This window comes from Aptenodytes patagonicus, chromosome 25, assembly GCF_965638725.1.
Source record: "Aptenodytes patagonicus chromosome 25, bAptPat1.pri.cur, whole genome shotgun sequence".
In the NCBI taxonomy this organism is placed as follows: domain Eukaryota; kingdom Metazoa; phylum Chordata; class Aves; order Sphenisciformes; family Spheniscidae; genus Aptenodytes; species Aptenodytes patagonicus.
In genome coordinates this window covers 4,772,464-4,790,095 of record NC_134973.1, presented here as the reverse complement: position 1 = coordinate 4,790,095, position 17,632 = coordinate 4,772,464, and the positions used below count along the sequence as shown (strand labels likewise).

At 59.6% G+C, this 17,632-nt stretch overlaps 1 long non-coding RNA gene across 3 annotated transcripts in view; it reads left to right on the top strand.

Moving 5' to 3' along the window:
- LOC143170830 (uncharacterized) overlaps positions 1-17,632 on the top strand; it is a 34,120-nt gene that overhangs the window by 8,895 nt on the left and 7,593 nt on the right. For all 3 annotated transcript variants that reach the window (XR_012997103.1, XR_012997101.1, XR_012997102.1), the window contains one exon: positions 11,064-11,460. This is a non-coding gene — a long non-coding RNA (uncharacterized LOC143170830). The remainder of the gene's footprint in view (positions 1-11,063; positions 11,461-17,632) is intronic.

Here is a 17,632-nt window from a genome sequence, read left to right as displayed (position 1 = left end):
GGGCAGATTCCTTGTCCCGGATCTCTCTGATCCCTGGCACTGATCCTGCACCCCCAGCCTGCTCGAACACCCTGGGCTCACCCAATTTGGGCCTTCTTCTGGGCAGGGAGGACATGGACCCTATATATACTGTGGGATAAAGCAGGGATGGCCCCCGTACACCCCAAAAATATGGTGTGGGAAAAAGAGGAGACAGTCCCTCATACACCGTGTGCCCTGCAGAGCCGCTCTGCCCGCGGCTTGGGGACAGGGACAGGAGCGTGGGTGCTTTAGCCGTGGCGGTGCCGAGCTGGGTGAGAGCCTTTGCTGCAGCGCAACGCGGGGCCGCTGCAGCATCCGGAGGCACCAGCTTGTCTCCTCGGTGGAGACACAGGTCCCCGGGGAGGATGTGCCCCATCCAATGGCTGATGCCACCCTGTGCTCCGCTTGAGGGGCTGGATGGATGGGGCACTGTGCCGGGAGGAAAACCTTATTTTCCCTGAGCTCCTCCAAGGGACGGCAGGTTTCTGACAGAGGAGGCTTTCCATGCCAGACCCACTTACATCCCTTCGACCATCTCAGGGTCTCCAGGATCTGGACCAGCCGTGAATCCCGTAGCTTTGTGCGTGGGTTTGGGCAGGGTTTGGGCAGAGGCTGCCTGCACCGATCTGCCCGCGTTTCCGTAGCGTCGGCGGAGGAAGCCGCTGGCTGGCGGGAGAAGCATTTCAGCAGCAGCGAGGCCGCGTGGGGACAGCCGGGAGGATGCAAAGCGGCGGCCGTGCAGCAGCAGGAGGGATGCACGGTGCACAGCACGGGGAGCTGATGCTGTGCATCGATCCTGCCCTCGCCGCTTGGGGTCCCAAGCTGACGTGTACCCCAAAACACAACACCGTGCACCCCAACATCCCAGCCGGGAGCAGAGGGGGAACCGGCGCAGGCTCTGCCACGCTCGGGAAACCTTCTCCTCCCTCCTGACTACTTGTAAACCATTCAGCAAGAATTTCTTAAAATAGGTTCCACTTTAAGGACTTATCTGCTGAATACCATTAATTTTCTGGGGTTCGTTAAAAGCAAACTTGGTATCATAGCAACTGAATCTATTCCAGGGAAGCAGCCAATTGCACCGCGTGGTGTGTGCAACCGAAGGCGAGAGAAAGGAGCCTTTCAGGTTTATTCTCGGGCTTGTGCCTTTGCAAGTGAAGTTTTAATTTTCAATGTTTTATTCCTTGCAGAATATTTTATAATTTCTCCCGGCGAATCTGCAGGGAGAGGAAAATCACCGCACTGGCAAATATTTGCAAAATTGCCTTCGTTTCGTGCCCTCCGCGTGCGGGCAAAGGTGGTGGCAGCAGGATGCGGCGGGTGCTCGGGCTGGATCTGGCACCGGCAATTCGGCCTCACGCTCAGGACAGTCGGGCTTGATGCTGCCAGCCCCAATGTCGCCCTCAGGAGTGATGCCGAGCATGGGCATCTCCGGCTGCCCCGGATGGATCCGGGACCGCCCAGCAGGATTGGGGGCTGATGGTAAAGAGGACGCTAATCCCGGTCTCATTTCCCCGGCCTCGCTAAAGAAATAGTCATTATTTTCCCCTTAATCCCATCTCTCTCCTCTTTTCCATTAGGCCCTAAGCTGCAATCTTGTTCTCGGGGGATGTTACGCTGAGGATAATCCCAGGCACTGCCGGGGCGCTCGGCCCGGCTACTTTGGGGCAGGGGGGTGGTCTGCAGCCCTGGGCTGCTGCCAGCGGGTCGGGGTTGAGCCCGGCCAGCCCTGGTGGTCTCCGGTCCCGGTCCCCGATACCAGGAGAGGAGCCTGGGCTGAGCATCCAGGTGCTGACACAGCAGAGCGAGTCGGGGGCAACAGGGTGCTCCCCAAAACCCTGGCCCAGCCGTGGAGATGGGGATAGAGAGCTCATGGCCGGCTTGGCTGTTGGGGTGCCGGGCTGGTGCTGCTGCCCCGTGTTGGCTGTGCTGGTTAGGGGGGGCAGGATCCGGCCCCGGGTTCGGCGGTGGGACAGAAGGAGCCTTTTGTGCCATGGCTGGTGCAAGGGATGGAGGGAGCTGGTTTTGCCCCAAGCCAGGGGGGATGCCGGGGTTTGGGGTGCTGCGAGGAGCCGGGAGGCAGCTCCATCCCCACCCCATGACTGCCAAGCTCATCTGGGAAACACGAAATGGTGGGACCGGCACCTCGCCTGCCGGAGCCCTAAAAATAACGCTGCCCAAGATTGCCTCCCGCCGCCGGCAGCGCGATGTTCAGGCTTTAATTGGGGATGGGTGGCGGGAGCCGTGTTCGCAGCCGTCCTGGCCACTGGCATCGCGCGTGTGTGTGTGCCCGAAGGTCATGGCTCCCGGCCTTGGCCGTTAAACCCAAGCTGCTCCCCGTCCCTGGGCGACGGGGTCCCCGTGCCACCCCACCTGGCCCCGGTGCCGCTCCCTCTTCCCTCCGCAAGCTGATGATTTTCCAACTTGATAGCAGGGAGGGGAAAAAAAGTCATTTATGATAAAAAGTATCACTTAAATAGACAGAAGGGGTAAAAGCCCCAGACAAAACCATATCCCCAAGCAGGAGAAAATGAAAAACACTGATGTGTTTACCTTTAGGCCATTTAAAAATAACTATTGAACAGGCAACAGTAAATAACAATTCCTTCCCATCAGGTATGTGTCACTGCGGCGGCGAAGCTCCCGTTTATTTACCCAAAGCTGGTGGAGGATGCCCCGGCTGGCTCGTTAGCTGCTAATTTTTATAGATGTCAGGCTGAAGTCTCCTACCTGGATAAATCAGGTGCCAGCGGTGGAGGTAGCGGTGCGAGAGCACTCAGCCCTCCTTCGGTGCCGGAGGGATGCAGCGCTCCCCGTCAGGGGTGCCCGTGGAACCCCCACCCATTGGGCCCAGCCTGGGGGGCTGAGATGAGACCCCACGTGCGGGGCCGGGTGCCCAGGACGTCGGGGTCTGTTCCCAGCCCACCAGCCCCATGCGATGCGCTGGAGCCTTTCTTTCTCTCTCTTTTTTTTTTTTTATGGAGAAATTATTATTTACAGTTTAATATCTTCATGTTTCTATGGAAACTCCATGGCTGCGCTGGGTGGAGAAGTCAAAACCAGCCGGGGAAATGGCAATATTTGAAAGCGAGAGGAGCGGGGCGGGTGCTCGCCGGCGTCGGGGTGCAGGGACCAGGGTAGGAGGCAGGCGCGGGATGCGGGGGGACCCGCCGCGTGTCGATGATGCTCAGGGTGCCGAGGCCGTGGCCTTGGTGGCTGCGCTTCGCCACTCCTGCCAAAGCCAAACCCTTCGCTCGGGCTCCTCGGCAAGCGGTTTTTCAGGATGCTCCAACCGAGCAGCGTTTGCTGAAGCCTTTCCCCTTCCCCACGCCAGGAATCCTCCCGGCGCAGGGAAAGCCCCTTGGGGATCGACGGTATTTCGGCAGGCGAGGGTTGGCCGAGCCCCCTCGCTGTGGGCACGCGTGGGCATCGCACACCCGGGGAAACTGCTACAGCCCCGAATGTAGGTCACGCACATATGTGCATCATCATATACATATGTTGACTTCCAAGAGCTGGGGCTCATCCTCACCGATAACAAACCCCCGTGTGCCTGTTAAACAGATTTGCATCTATAAACGGCGAACGCAAGGCATATGCGTTACGTACTGGGGGGCCGGGGGGACCCCCCCTGCCTGGCACCGGCACTGGCGCTCATGCAGAAAGAGCAGGGCGGCGGTGGAGACCTTCTTCCCCTAATAGCCGGTGACAGGGACTTGCTAGTGGCGATGTCCCCGCGTCGGGCGCGGAGCAAGGACGGAAGGTGTGCGACGTCCCCGCTTTTGTCAGAAAGTATCTATCAGAGCAGCGGGGAAAGGTCAGCGGGAAAAGCACGTGGGGAGGCATGAGCGGGCCCTGAGGGTGCTGTCCCTGCGTCCGTCTGTCCTGCTACCAATACCAGGCAGTGATGCACCCCCCCCCCCCCCGCAAGGATAGCAGGAGATTAGCTTAAAAAACCCCAGCCGCTTCAAAAAATAATAACTGTGGGTTTCGCCGCCTTTACCTTCTGGTTTTCGAGCCTTTGGGGATGGTGTTTTCATGCCTTCCTCCACCGCCACCAGAAATGTATTTATTTATTTTTAATGAAAAGCACGATCCCGGTGCTATTCTGGGGCTGGGCCCCGGCAGACAAGGGAAGATGCTGGGGCTGGGGCTGGCGGTGGGGGGGGGGGCTGCGCCTGTGCCACTGCCGCCGGCTTTGAGGACCAGCCCCCGCCCCCCCCCCCCCCCATGGCGGCTGCGCGGTGAGTGGGACCCCCGGCTCCGCTGTCCCCGTAGCTCCTTGGGAGGCTGAGCCCAGACTTTCTCTGCCCTAATTCCCCGGGAAACCAGGCGAGGGCTGATCCTTGTGCGGCTGTTTATTGTTTTCTATAAATCTTGGATTTCTACAGAGCTTGGAGAGGGTTTTTGGGAAAGCCACAGGCTCGATGTTAGGGGAAATCAAGGTGCGATGTGCCCGAACCGCCCCATCCCCAGGGAATCCCATCACTTCATGTGTCAGGCAGGGATTTAACGCGGAGTATTTGCTCCCTGAGCATCAAACGCTGGTTGTGAAACCCGGGCACGGCCGGGGCTGTGGAGGAGCTCAGGTGGGCGTCAGGGTGTTTGGGGTCGGTCCCCACGGCTGGGTTGTGGATGGGGGTACGTCCACTGGCCATGTGTCCCCTCTGCTTGCCGAGCCTCTCGGTTTGCAAATCAGGGATGGGCGCTGGTACCTTTTGGCTCATTTCTTATATCAAAATCCAAGCATCCGGATAAAAGGGAGAGACGGAAGAGGTCCGGGCTGGGGGCATTAACACCGGCTCGGCTGCCCGGGGTGTGGAAAGCCCCCTTGGCTCCACATTTCTCCCCCCCGCCCCCGCCAGCCACCCCTTTCAGAGCGAGCTTTGGGGATGAAACCCCGTGCCAGCTGCAATGCATCAACCTATAGACGGGCACACGCGTGCTCCCACGCACGCCCGGGCTTGCACACGCGTGTACACGCGCAGCCGAGCTGGAGTTAGGGGCCGGCTGCTCCAGGAGACCGGGTGCGAGTGGCATTTCAATGCAATCCAGGCGGGAACAATGAGGTGTGTTTTTAAGGGACTGTGAAAGGGGGGTTTTTGCTGAAGGACTGAAAAGGCGGCGGGGGGAGGAGGGAGCCGGGCAGCCCCTCCATTAGCTCAGTGCAGCAGCGAGAACAGCTGTGAAAAGAGCCCAGGCCTTTTTCCCACGCCCAGAGGAGCGGAGCGAGGGAAGGAGCCCTCCCAGCGAGGTCAGATCCCATCACTAATATATACACAGGCTGTGCCCTCATTCACGTCACCCCGGCGCAGGTTTGTTTAAGGCACACACACACTGACACTAATTTCTCCTCATCCTCGCTCCCCCAGCCGGCCCCATTATGGTCCCCGCTGCATTAAACCCTCCCCGTGCCCCGGCGACGGCTGGCAGCACTGAGGGGTTGTGGTTTTGGTTTTTTTTTTTTATCCCCCCCCCCCCCCCCCCCCAACACCTGACCGGCAAGGTCAAGACGAGCTGCCCGTGCCGCGGCGGCAGCGGCGATCGGCTCTGTCCGGCAGCTGCTGCGCCAGGGCCGGCTCACAGGAATGCGCCGCGGCTGCCGGGTCCCGCAGATGGGACCTGGCGGGGGTTTGACACCCAGGACTCAGCTGGTGGAGGCGGATGGGGGATGCTGAGCTTAAGTGGGGATGGGGGGGGAATGAAATTGCCCCCCCCCATCCTGGCTCCGTGCATTCATGGCTGACTGATGCCGGCAGAGGTCTGGCCTTGTGGCTGCTTGTCGGGAGGATGAAGTGGTGGGTCTTTGCTGGAGCCAAGTTAAAGGGTTGGTTCAAACCCCCCAGCCTGCAGTTTCCAGAGCCTGACTGGGGAGTGATCCCGGTGGCTCCGGTGCTGCCGGTGGGGTCTGGCTGGTCCCGGCGCCATGCCCCGGCAGCCACCAGCGCAGAGCATGGGCGATGGCAGGAGCAAGCCCTCCTGCCTGTCCTGGTGCCGGCCGGACTCTGCTGTTCCGCGGGGTGGTGAGCCTGGGTCCAGGCAGTTCTGCCCCTGCCCTCGCTGCCACCGCCCCCATCCCGTGCACCCCAGCACTGGGGGGGCTCTGGGGGACGTTGCGTGGGGCTGCTGGGGAGGGGGTGCAGGATGCATGCGTGCGGGACTGCTCTGCAGCCCTCAGAAGGGGATGTGCAGGGGGTGAGGGGGATGCTCCCCTCCCGGTCTTCTCATGCCAGGATCTGACCGCAGAGATTCCCCGTCCCCCCCCTTGCCCTGCGGTGCTGCCGGCCCGGCCAGGCATCTGCAGAGAGACGGGCAGCAAATAAATCAGGTCTTGTTTATTCTCATGCCTGGGCTTGGTGTGTGAGTTCATTTTAAAACGTTCTGCCTTAAATTACAGCCTAATAAATCAATACCTACTTAGTGATGCAAGTGAGCGGGAGCAGTTTGCGCAAAGCAAGTTGCCTCCGTGGCTCTCGGGCTTCACGAAGGGCAAGGGAGCAAGTTCCGCCAGGATCCTGTCCTGGGACACGTGTGTGCATGGCCAGGACACGCGTGTGCATGGCTGTGCATGGCTGGGACATACATGTGCATGGCTGTGCATGGCTGGGACATACGTGTGCATGGCTGTGCGTGGCCAGGACATGTGTGTGCATGGCTGGGACACGTGTGTCATGGTTGTGCATGGCCCAGACATGCATGTGCATGGCTGTGCACGGCCAGAACACACGTGTGCATGGCTGTGCGTGGCAGGGACACGTTAGGGCAGGCGTGTGCTGTCAGCAGCCCCGTGCAGGGGCTTGGGGCAGCCTCAGAACTAATCCCAGCCCCCCCCCCCCCAACTCCTCTGACATGGGCTCTCTCTGGATTCCCCCCCAGAAAAGGCAACAATACGGTTCCCCCTATCCAGCTCCCACCCACCTCTGCCTCTCCGCCCCCTCCCCGCTCGGGGCGCTTCATTATGCCCCCGCTGACGGCTTTCTCTGAGCATCCTCCTCCCCTTCGCCCCTCCGCTCACACCTTTCGCTTGTCTAATCCCCTTGTATTTGTCTGGGCCGCCTTCCAGGGCCACCCACCTCTTTATAGGGCCACTGCTAAGTAAACGCTGCCTTTGCTCTGCTAAATGGGGACTCCTCCTCGGCACAGTCGGGGTTAGCGGGACCGGACCTTTCATGTGCCGCTTGCCTTTCTCGGGGGCTGCTCTTCGCCTCCTGGTATGGCACCCTCCATTCTCATCCTCCTCCTTCCCAGGGATTCGGGGCACACCGGGCTCTCGGTGCCCAGCACCGGGGCGGTCGCAGCCCTCAGTGCCATCGCTGCCTGCTGCCACCAAAGCTGCCCTTGGCAATGCTTAAGGATCCTTGTCCCCGTCCCCCCCTGCTTGTGTCGAGGCCAGTTTTATCCCTCCCCCCCCTTGTCTCCCTTGCCAAGCCCTGACACTTGATGGCAGCCCATTCAAAATGCATGGGCTCCCCTTTCCAAGCGCCCCGGTCCTTTTGAACTAAAAGGATTTTCTCAGAGGCTAAGTTCAAATGTATGGCCGTTATTTATTTATCACCCCGCTATGTATTATTCATTTATTTAAAAATGTATGGCAGCTGGGAGCCCCATGTTTAATCACCCCACGGATGGCGAGGGCCAGGTGGAGCCGGCCCCTTGCTCCGCCGGTAACCTGGCGCGGTGGCTGCCGCCGGCCTGCCGGCCTCACGCCTGATTTACCATGAACCCAGCCAAAACTAACCCCAGCCCCACGCCAGCCAGAGCAGGGCGGCCGTGCCGGGTGGGCGCGGGGCTGGAGCCGGCGTTTCTGGGGGATGCCAAGGACCTGTGGTGCCCCGATGCTGCGTGTCGCCGGGTGTAGGTGCATGGGGTTGTCATCCCCCCCCTCCCTGGCACTGCTTTTTGGGGTTGGGGATGGGGTCGTGCCCTGCTCACCTCCTGGCTGGCCCCTCCGGTGGTCCTGGCCACTGTCCCCAGTTGCTGCCCGTTCACAATACAAGGACGAATTGGCTGACGTGCTGCTGATGTGCAGGGAGGCTGGAAGGGGCTGGAATTGGGCTGTCAAAAAGAAAAAAAAGGCAGAAAAAGGAGAAAACTGGCTGTGCTTTGCTTTTCTCGGCATCACGGGGAGAAGGGGATGCATCCAGCTCTCCCGGCATCTCCTTGTCCCTGCAGGGCTTAATGCAGGGGTGAAGGACTGAGTCCCCTCGATGGAGGAGCACGAAGGGTTAAGGATGCTTTCCTTCCCCGCTAAACTCCCCATGTCCCCCCATGGGCCCCCACCACCCTTTTCCTCTCTGGGACACTCGCTAATTGAGACAGCTTCAGCCCCTGCCTCCCTCCTCTCTCCCCGGGGCTGAGCTGCCTCTTCCCAGGGGGAGCACATTGTCTGCTCCAGCCGGGTTGATGTAATCCCTAAGCCCGAACAATACTTCCCCACCCCGCTCCCGCTGAAAGGGTATTAGTTGTCCAATGAGATAATTACTCCACAGGCCACCCTAATCATCCCGCCGGCCCAGCCGCTTTCCCCAGCGGGCGATGAGCCGCCCGGCTCAGCCCCACAGCACCCGGGATGCGGGTTCGGGGTCTCCCGGGGTGATGCTGCTGGAGATGCTCACCCTGTGCGGGCACCTGGACCCCAAACACCAGCAGCAAAATATACTGGGGAAGGGAGACGTGCTGCTGAGACGCCACCTCCGGCCCCATGGCTGTTGTCGCCCCAAAATGCCACCCACGCGTGGGGTGTGGGGTGGGAGTCCCAGGATGCTGAGCCTGGGCTGGCAACGCCGCTGCCACCGTGCTGATGGAGCATGGGTGGGATGAACCCGCTCCCGGTGCGATGGGGTTTGGGTTTTTCCTGAAGTCATGTCCCCGCCTTGGCCCCTTCGGGAAGGGTCTGGGCTGGCAGATGTCCCCCGAGCACCCATCAGCACATCGAGAAACCAATTATCAAGCTAAAATTTTGGGAAACAAAATTCTACATTCTTCATTAAATACCGGCATTTGCACAGACCTGATTTCAAAACCCAGAATTTCAGCAATTAAAAAACCTGCCCCAACCTATAGGATAAATGTGACCAGTTTCCTGAACTGGTTTAACAGGAAATAACCGCAGTTTTCAGCCCCGCTTTGCATAGGGTTTGCTGCTGGAGGGGCCCTGCCCTTGCTCCCGCAGAGCGCGCGGGGCCGTGTGGCACACGTGGGGCGTTAGTGTGTACCCGCGGGCACACGTGTGTACCTGCACACGCAGCGCTGGCTGCTTGGCTGGGCTGAAATCCGGTGGTTTTTCCAGCTGGAAGGTGCCAGGGCTGGCTTTCCCCTCTCGGAGCAGCTAGGACGTGGCCGTCGGCCACAGAGCTCCCCCGTCCCTTAATTGTCCGACTTGCTGGAATTGGGGATGCTGCAGGAAAAGGGACTTGTTCAGGGCTGCCGAAATTAAAGCCTAGGTTTTATTAATCCTGCTCTTTGTGGTTCTGGCTACGCTGGAGTCAGGGATTATCCCATCCGCCTTCCTGCACGCCGGTACAGCAAGAGTGAGGCGGCCAGAGAATTAATCTCCTGTAGGTTTTGCTGATCCCATCCCCAGGAATGGTGGCCAGGGGGGGAATCAGAGGGGCTGGGGGGCCCGGAGCTGGGCAGGGGGACACGGACCCTCTGCCGCCGCGGATTTGTGTTGGGCTCGGGGAGGGGAGCTGGCGTTCGATGGGATGCTCACCGGGATGCTCGCTGGCATGCTCACCGGGACCAGGGAAGGGGTTTGAGCGACAAGTCCGGCAGCACCGCGGTCACCGGGCTGCACCTCCCTGAGTTCCCAGCAAGGACTTTCCCCCCCCCCCCCCAGCATCGCTGGGAATATTGCCGGCGGCGTGGGGGCCGTGCAAGGCCAATGCTGCGTCGAGGGACGCTGCCCCGCTCCAGCCACCGCTCCTCCCCGTCCCTTTCTTGGCCGATCTCTTCTGACAGACAAACACCAGTTCTTTCTCCGCCACAAAGTCCTTGTCCAGCCAAGCACACAAAGCGGATCCATTATCCGATGGGGGACAGAAAGGAGGAGCCGGGGGGGGGCGGGGGGGGGGGGGCCGTCGCCGCACAATGCGCACAAGTGGCGCGCGGGGCCGCCCCTATTGTGTCTGGGCAGGAAGGGCCAGGACCCACGGCGCGGCCCCCTCAATGGCAGCATTGTGTCTGAGCCCCCCCTCCCCTTGGGCGTCCCCTTGGTGTGTTGTTGTTCCCCCCCCCCCCCCCCAGCTCCTGCCACCCGTCTGGGGCAGCGCCGTCAACCCGCCCTGACTCTGGTCTTTTTGGGATCTTCTCTTCCCATCGGACACCCTCGGGAGTGCTGAGGGGTGTCGGAGGGGCTGAGTTTTCGGGAGCAAAGCGAATGGGCTGATGGGTGCCCCCCCCCAGGCAGCGTTGTGCGGGGTAAACATGGGTGCTGGGGCCAGCAAGGGCTGAAGTCCTCGCCTCCACACCCCATGTTTTTGGGTGATAAAAAGGCTGATCTGGGGCAGACCAAGGCATCCCCTCACCGGCAGTGGGTGCTGGGGGTCGGGAGAGATGCCCAAGGGCACATCTGCAGGGGGTTTGCCCCATCACCTGACACAGAGGGGTTTCCTTCCCCACCGGCTCCTGGGAAGGTTTGGCTCCTCTCCCTCCCGATGCCACCCCATCTGTAAAATGGGATGTGGGATGCAGTCTGGGGTGTGACCCATGGGGTGATGGAGCCGCTCGACCCTCTCTCTAGACCCCGACGGAGAGGTCAAACAGAAACCCGTCCCTAAGCGGGGACCCACGCGGGTACCCAGAGCGGGGTTTGTACATAGAGGCGGGTGCAGAGACCTCGAGGCCCTTCGCCAGGCTCCGACTGTGCCAGGAGAAACCTTTGTGATCCCCTTAAAGCATCGTCTTGGCCACGTGGGCCTGCCCAGCGCAGCGGCTGAGCTGGTTAAGATGGCTCAGTGATGAGCAGAATGAGATCGGCGTGGTTCTGGAGGTGATCGGTGTGATTTTGGACATGTCGGCATTGCTCATTTTATTCTTTGCAGAGGAGAAATCCCCACCTTGCTTTAATCAACGCAGTCCAGCAGCACCCATCACCGGGGACGGGGATGGGGCGAAGCAGCCAGAGAGAAGGGGAGCAGCCAGGCCAGCGTGGGCAGAGCCCCGGGGAGACCACCCACACCGCAGCACCCTCGCCTTGGAAATCAAAGGATGGAGGAGCCCCGTGGGGTGCCGTGGACTGGGCTTTCCTACCCCTGGGAGCCGCTGGGCCAGGAGGAGGCTGCTCCCGGCACGGGTTTGCAGCGGCAAAGTTGGCTGTTGGGGACGGGCTGGTTTGGTCGCATCCCTCCACGGCAAGGGCAGCGCCTGCGGAGCCAGGCAAGGGAAGTTCGCTTCACTCCCCAAAGGATGCTCGAGACCCCCTCGCCTCTCCCGGACGGGGTAAGTTTGGGCTTTTCTTGCTTTCTTCTCCCTTCCTGCAAGCCCAGCCAGCCGGCACTGGGTTTTCCCCGCAAAACCTCCCCCCGGGCTCTCTCCAGCCGGGGATTTGGGGGGTCCAGGGAGCAGCGCCGCAGAGGGGGGCACCCACAATGGCTCCATGCATGGCTGGGCTGTCCCTCGCCGTCGGGTCCGGGCAGGCAGCTGCGATTGCCGGGCTGTGAGGTGCTGCACTGATTTTTTTTTTGTTTCGGGGGAAAAAAAACAGCTTTTGTCCCCATTTTATTTATATTCCTCTTTGAAAATATTTAGTGGAATGTTTGGAAGTCCAAAGCTAGTGGAAGACTGGGCTATTGGTAACAGCTTTTGGCTGCCAAATAATTGGCTTTTTCCCTCTATTTCCTTTTTAATGTACGTCTAAAAATCTTTCCTCTATGATCCAAAAAATCCTTTTCTATGACTAAACAGTGTAAGGGGGAATTTTCCCCCCTCACTTCTTGCTTTGCCCCCAGCCGGGAGTGCAGCCTCCCCCACCATCCATCCACAGCTCCTCCTGCTCTGCCCCATCCAAACCCCCCAGACCCCATTTTTCCTGCTGGCAGGCATTGGATTTAGTCACACAAGCGACTTCCAGCTCTGACTGGGAGCCTGTTTTGGGGTAACATTTTCATCCCAGCCCCCATTAGCGCTGGCGAAGGGGGTGGGGAGGAGCACAGCCCCGCAGCAGCAGCAGCGTCGCATCCTTGGGAGTCAGTCAAGGGAGAAAAACCACATCCCCCGAGGTCCTCGCTCCTCCGAGTTTTTCACGTGACGGCAAAGCTGTCCGAAACATTAGAAAAATAACTTTCACCTTTCCCAGGGTGAGCCTGGCAGCCGGTGCCGGCGCTGCCGTGGTGCCCGTCGGCAGCCCACGCTCTCGGGGCTTGGTTCACCTCCAGATGCACGATGGGGAGATGAGGAATATTATCCTCCGTTTTTCCCCAAAACAATGCCTGTGCAAGAGGGGGTTTGGGTATCTGCTTGTTGAGGCTAGATTTTCCTGGCTTTTCCTGCTGGCCAGCACGCCAAGGGGGACGCGGGGTGCGTCCCCATGGGATCACCCTCCGGAGATGGTTCTGGGATGCTCCCATGGCACAGGGCCGTGTCGGTGCTGCTTTTTAGGGGAGCGAGGCACAGCGGCGGTCCCAGGGAGATGTACGTCTCCCCGGGACTGCCGCCGCGCCTCGCTCCCCATCGCCCACCCCCTCCAGCAAATACCTCCAGGGACGCTAATCCCCGCATCGGCAATTTCCATCCGCACGGAGACCGGCGCCGTCCCATCTGGAGACCCCAGGATGCAGGGATGGGGTGGGGAGCCCCAACCAAGGGCGAGGGGCACACTAATACCCCCAAATTATGATGCCCCATCGCTTTAAACCCCCCTCCCCATACATTTTTGCTTCATTCCTTCCCCCCTGCTTTTAAATAGCCTCTTCTTCCTCAAAGCAATGTTAATGATGGTCGATGGGGCTTGTTGGTGCCAGCACCCGGCGCAGCCCTCTGCCCGACGGGTGCCCCGAGAAGACGCTCGGCACCGCGGGCGAAGCCATCCTCCTCCTCGCTCTAAGATGGCCGGCAGCCCCAAAATGGTGCTGAGCATGAGACGCCATCTGCAAGGCTGGTCCCACGCCCGCCCGTGGCCTTTTTATGCAAAGGGGAATTAATTAGATTTGAATATGGTAATTAAGCCATCAAGGCCCGTCGGGTGCTGTGAGGTCCCTTCTTTTCTTCGGGCTTTCTTCTCACCCCTCTCTCCCGCCGCCCCTTAACCCTTCCCCCTCCGCTTTTTGCACCCAAAGTACTGCTCGTGCATCTTAATTAAATGCCGTGTCTAGGCAATGCCATCGCCGCCCCCTTTCTCGCGCCAAATTCTGTCTGTCCTGGGGATGCCATCCGTCTGTCTTGGTCAACGGCCCTGTCCGTACCCCACGTGCCCTCCTTTATCCCCTTCCCAAAAAAGCCAGCTGCTCGCAGAGGGATGAGGGCGGCTACCCAAAAGGAGAAGTGGGATTTTGGCAGGTGATGGCCGCAGCAAGAAAGTGGTCCAAAATGAATTCTCCCAAAGCTGGGTCGTATTTTAAGCCTCTCTGATCCTCACGGTCCCAATATTGTCTTTTTTTGCCGACGGCTACGGGCCGTGGGGGTCCTGGTGTCACCCGGGTGCTGCCCTTGGCTGATGCACAGGGATGGGTGAAGCTGCTTTTGGGATTTCTCCCCGGGGTATTTTGTGATGGGAAGGAAAAGAATCAAGAATTGAAGGTGCTTTCAACATCTGTGCCCAGAAAAGGAATTTTTTTTAACTGGGAATTTAAGCTTTCGTCATTCCCACATTTCTTAATAGCGTCCATCCAGTCACCCTGACCCGTAACTGCTGGGTCTTTTTCCACCTGAGGTAGGTGATGGTGCAGAGACCGGAAAACTCCTGGAAAAAGGGATCTGCACAGGGAAAAAAAAAAATCCCTGGAATATTTTTTATACATATATCTATATTTATAAGGAAAATATTTCTCCTTTTTTCCCCCCGTACCTCGTAAAGCAAACGAAGGAAATTGGGAATACCTGCGGGAGCTCGTCAGAAAAGCCCCCGGGCGCTTTCTCAGCCAGTTGCTGAGAACTCGAATCGGCTTCTCTAAAAACCGGAATATTTGCAACAGGGTCGTTTCTGGTAAAACTTTTAATTGCGTCGGCAAGCTGCTTCCATCTGAAATAAGAAAAAGGCTGAGATTAAACATATATATATTATATATACACACATATATGGGGGGTGTGTGTATATATATGGTGATATGGTGTGTGTATATCTATACGGTGCTGGTAAGAGGCTCCCAGGGGTTTAATCCCAGCCGGCAGCTCGGCGGCTGGCAGGGGCGACCCCGGGGCCGGGGGCCCCCGCGGTCCCTCGCAGCGCCGGCTCTGACCTACATAGCGGGTGCTGGATACGGCCACCCCAGCAGCCGCTGCAGACACCCGCTCCCCGCGGCTGGTTGCGCCTGCGATGACGGACAGGAGGGGCCGGGGCCCTTCCCCGTCCCCAACCTCCCACTTGGCCTCAGTTTGGGTGAAATAAGGGAGAAACGGTGTTTTTCTCCTCCGGTTCCTGCTGCGGGGCAGGCACGGGGAGTTTGACGGTGCTGCTCTGGGCGCCTTTGGGGACCAGTTCCCAGGCTCTCCTCATCCCGGACCAGGCTCCGGCTCTCTCCCGAGATGCAGGAGACGCCGATGGCATCTCCTGGGCTGTATTTCGCAGCTCAGCCTGAAATAGGACCGTGAGACCCGCCCGTGCTGGCAGCCCAGGGACCCAGCTTCATGGGGACGCCTGCCCCAGGACGCTCCTCCCCACTGCCACGGTCCTGCCGACCCCTCCTGGGATGGCAGAGGGGAGAGAAAATACACCGGAGAGAGGGAAAAGGAGCAGGAGAAGAGAGAGGGTGAGGAAGAGGAGGGAAATCTATAGAGCAGGGGACGAAAGAAACCAGTGAGAGAGAGAACTATAGGAAAAAAAATAAGAAACATGGAGGGGAAAAGGGGCAGAGTGAAAGAAAGAGCAGATAACGGAAGGGCTGATGGGCTGAGAGACAAATCAGGACGAGGTGATAAAGCGGGAGATGGGTAGGTAAGATAGAGAGGACCCCAGGCAGCGCGAGCAGGAGGCAGAGCGTGGCAGCCACGGAGCTGGTACCCACAGGAGGATGCTCGAGGCTCCGGCTCGCGCCAGCGCTGAGCCCCTCCGAGGCTGGGACAGGGGGCTGGCGACGGTGACGGTGCTGTCCCTGCCAAGCTGGAAAGACCCAAAGGTCTACAACCGCATGAGCATCCCCATACCCCCCTATCTCATTAACCAGGGCTCCCGGCTAATGAGCCCGGCCCCACGGAGCAGGTGAGCAGCACCCATCGCAGGCAGGTGGCTGTGAAGTGCAGGGCTATAAATCTCCCGCGCAGTGCGGGTGCCGCCGAAAGCCTTCCAGCAGGATTTATCTCCCTTTCCCACTTTCCCCGCCTTCCCGCAACCGCCACGTGGATTCCCCGCGGCAAGGGAAAACAAGCGAAGATGCTTTCTTTTGTCTCCACCGCCCGCTCGGCCACGGCTCTCCGGCTCTAATCCACCTCGGCCTCCTCCCCTCCGTTCAAAATTTTCTTCCCGTCCCCGCGGTGGAAGAAAAGGGACAAACCTTTTCTTTTTTTTTTTTTTTTTTTTTTTAATTGAAATATAAATCAGTGTCGGGGAGGTGGCAGCAGCGCTGGGGAAGGAGGGATGGAGACGCCCCGACAGCCGAGCCCGGCTCTGGCCGGTCCCAGGGTAACCCCAGGGTTTTCACCTCCCTGAGCCCCCGCACGACGCCCACCTCAGCTCGCTGCTACTCGTTATTCCTTAGAGCCCCTACAAACCATTTATGCCACTTTTGTGCAAAAAAAAAATATATATATAAATAGAGGTGATGGATGCGCTGGTGAGAGCTCTGCATTGGGGGAGAGAGGGGGGAAAAGGGGGGAGGATGGAGAGAGCTTAAAAATTACAGTGGGAATTAGCAGGAGTCTAAGCTGTTGTTTGCGCTGCCCATTAGCATCTGCCTATTTATCTGTCACCAGATCCTCGTGGCATCTATCCATCCATCTGGATCCTTGTCAGTCTGTCTGCCTATCTAATTATCCATTAGCATGGCAAAGCCCCCCCGACAGCGGTCCCGGCGAGGCAGATGTGAGACCACCTCAGCTGCCCTTCACCGTCGCGTGGATGCTTTTATGAGCGTTACCGACATGCGAGCGAAACCCCGCTCATACGTTTCACAAAACAATACGTTATGGTGGGCAGGGAAGGTTCTGCAAGGCTGCGGGATGCGGATGCATCCAACGGCGACGCGGGAAAGCCGGGCTGGAGCAGGCAGACGCCGGGGCTTTGCCTGGCAGGGGTTGTCCGTAGGGTGTTGATTGTGCAGGGGTGTGCGTGTGCATGCCACGGTATACGTGCACGACACAGTCTATGTGCGCGCCGCGGTCTACGTGCGCGCCGCGGTATACATGCACGCCACGCCACACGCTTTCGCTGCTCACAGGTGCTCCATCTCGCCCATGGGAAACAAACCCGGAGGCCTCGCCGAGCGCGGGCACCGCCGTACCGTGCCGTGGGCAGCTCCGGTGCCGGCGGCTCTTTGTGCCCGCACCGCCACGTGGGGTTTCTTTGTTCGCGGCGCTGGGCAGGTTCCCCCTCCCCGCCTGCCCACGGGCCCCGGCTCAGAGCGGCCGCCGAGGAGCAAATCAGCGGCGTTTGCATATTCAGAGCAGGTGGGGGCCCATATGCCTAAGATGCACCAGACAAAATTAGCCACCATAATCATAATCAAGTGTGCCGTTGTGCTGGGGGAAGGGAGAGGCTGGCAGACAAGCCTGATAATTATGAAGCTCAGCATGTGCGCAGCGGTTTTGCAACAATTATGCCTAGCTCAGCAAGCCGGCAATGATGCTTGTTACGACCCACCCTCCATCACCCACCGCCCGCCGGTAGCTCGCTCCCGGGAGGGCTGCGCCGGCCTCGGCCCTCCCCGCGCCACCGTTGGGAAGGGAGCATGAGGCCGGCGAGGGGCTGCGGGCAGACCCCGTCCCGGTGGCTCCAGCTCTTTGCAAGCTGGTTTGTGGCTTGGTGGCAGCTGTTGCTTGGGCATCCCCCACTGAGCTGTCCCCCGCTCTCCCTGTGCCCCAACCACCTTCCCGCACCCTCCTCTTGCAGCAAAACCCCCATTTCCCACCTGGACTAAACCCACGGTGTCCGAGGCGTCTCCAGAAACCATCCTCCCCCGGCCCCGTCAGCACCCGGCTGCTCCTGCCCTGCACAGAGAACATCACAAACCCTTTGCATAAAGGAGCTCTGGCGCTCCGGCTTCACTAAAATCAGTTTATATTTGCCTCCCAGGACATTCCCTTTCCCGTCCTCCTCTGCTCACCCCACTCTTTGCAGGGGCGTGCTATCTCCCACGCATCCGCTCCACAGGCTGGGAACGAGGGCGGTGGCAGGAGGTGACACTCCAGATTCATCTCCAGCTGCCAGCGCTCGAGGGCCGGTGTCACGCAGCATTTCCCTGAACGAGCCCTGGGGAAGGGGAATGGGAAGAAGCCGTGTGCGCATGAGGCCGACGGGAGATGC